Source organism: Grampus griseus (assembly GCF_964374135.1).
Source record: "Grampus griseus genome assembly, chromosome: 1".
Lineage (NCBI taxonomy): Eukaryota > Metazoa > Chordata > Mammalia > Artiodactyla > Delphinidae > Grampus > Grampus griseus.
The window spans coordinates 91,534,282-91,536,721 of NC_139017.1; the positions used below are offsets into that span (position 1 = coordinate 91,534,282).

General features: G+C 32.0%; 1 pseudogene across 1 annotated transcript; it reads right to left on the bottom strand.

Moving 5' to 3' along the window:
* Positions 1-907: 907 nt before the first annotated feature.
* LOC309827893 (large ribosomal subunit protein eL43-like) lies at positions 908-1,166 on the bottom strand (annotated as a pseudogene). The gene has a single exon. The product of its transcript is annotated as a large ribosomal subunit protein eL43-like (transcript).
* Positions 1,167-2,440: the final 1,274 nt, after the last annotated feature.

Genomic DNA, 2,440 nt, shown 5'->3' on the forward strand with positions numbered 1-2,440 from the left:
TGTCATCACAATGCCATCTGTGTTTGAACTTCTTATTGCCTTCTTATAAAGACCCTTGTGATTAAATTGGCCTCACTCATATAATCCAGAGCAATGTTCCCATGTCAAGATCCTTAACCTTATCATATCCACAAAGTTGTTTTTGCCATGGAAGGTAAGGTATTTAAGGTTTGGAGGATTAGGATGTGGACATCTTTGATGGGCCATTATTCAACATTTCACAGTCCACCCTCTGTGATATCTCAATGCATAACACATGAAACTGTTGGTAATTAATGATATTTTCTTTGACATTCCTAGTAAGTCATGATGAGGAACAAAGTGGATGGTTTCTGAAACAGCACAATTTCCTTACAGGTGAAATAATAATGAACCTCAAAATGTGGTTTAATGACACACAGTTCTTTAAACTGGTGATACTTATTACCGTTTTAGCACTGCAATGTTTATATTTAATCACTACAGTTTCTGAAAATGTTTCATAATGAGATATGATTTTCACATCACATTTGTTGTGAAACTTCTTTTATTTTTGAACTTATACAATAATATCTTAAATTTTAAAATTTTTTCATAAATAACAAGTAGCTAATTTGTACTTAAATTACTTTTTCTTATTACACTTGTGTCTCTTTTCTTGTGTGTGGTTCATAAAACCCTTGTTCTTTCTGTAAAATAGAGTAGATTATGAAACAGATATATTAGTTAAACATTAGAGTTAAACAGAATTAGTTAAGTAGAAGTGAATTTGGGGGTAGTTTGAATTTTTTTTTGCAAGTTTACCTTTTCCTATAATCACCCAGTTCTTAGTGCTTTTTTATTTTAATTTTTGTGTTACAAATATTATTTTTTTGTTACATAAATTAACCCATTATTATAGGCTAGCAAAATTTAAATGGTGGCACTTCTACTGGTCCTTCAGTTCCTTCAGTCTTCTGATGGACGACTTTACTGTGACAGCAGAAGTGGTGTTATAGGTCCGGGCACCACCAGCTACCATTTCATGCAGGAATCACGACGCCAGATGCCCACAGCTTGTCTCTTCATCTTGATTTTGCCACAGAAGGAGCAAGTGTACTTGGCATGCTGGCTGATTTCTTCAGCATTTTCCTGAGGGGGTTACTATAATGGGTCCCATATTTACTGAAAATTCCGGACTTCTTTGTGCGTTAATCATGTCTCTCAACAAATATTAAATTTTTGAAAAGAAGGTGAAACAACACCCAAAGAAATGGAGAATCCATTTTAAAGGAGTTTCCAAAATATAAGCAGTACTTTTTATAATCATTCTCTATTCTGCACAATTAAAGTAAAGATAATAGATTCTCCATGTGAGTGACCCAGAGAAGACCACATTATCCTTATGATAATGCTGCAGTGATGTATGCAAAATATACTGCTAGGTGAGAGGCATACGGTTTAATGGATTGTCTGATATATTGATATTGTTAATACGTTCGATTTTGATCCTAAAGTGAAAGATAGATCCAGAAATTTGGTGAACTTTCATAATATGTTCATGTTTATAGTTTTAGTTTTTTTGACTCATAAACTAACTTATGCACACTAGAAATATTTGGGTTTTCTTTTTTTCTAACTTTTTGATTAAATTTGAGGTTAAAGAGTTGAAACTGGTAATATTTAAAAGCCATGTCAGGAAAAAAAAAGACTTAATTTCTACAGTGTGATTAGGAGAAAGTTTAGACTTCTAGGCACTGGGAAAATGCTGGAAACATAGACCTAAACTGAAATAAATGCATATACACTTGCCATATTCTTACTGTCAATGAAGAAACATAATTTTCCTTATTTTATATTAAATGGAGTGGTTCTATAAATAACTTTTAGAACACGTATCTTCAAAGTTTCTAGGCAAGAAACTTGAAAAAGCAAGAAATATAATGAAATTTGAACCCCAAATAATTAAAATATTCACATCTTTTAGACACAAATTTTGACTTTTAAAATTATTGCAGAGAATTATATTACAGAATATATATCATTTTGTATCTGCTTAAAAATTCAGTCTAAACTTGTGTTTTAACATTTTAACTAATTAGATAATCGAGGGTCATAATAATCTTAAAATACAATAAGTCCCCTACATACAAATGAGTTCCATTCTGAGAGTGCATTTGTGAGTCCAACAAAGTTAGCCTATGTACCCAACTAACACAATTGGCTATATAGTACTGTACTGTAATAGGTTTATAATACTTTTCACACAAATAATACATGAAAACAAACACAAAAAATAAAGAAAACATTCTTAATCTTACAGTACAGTAGCTTGAAAAGTACAGTACAGTACCAGCTACATCCCACTGCTTTTACTCTTGCTTCTGGACATCCTGGGCTTGAAATAAAAATGCTATACTACCATACTCTATACAGTGCTGTATAGTAAAGTGCACAAAAGCACGACCACTTGTAGAGGATG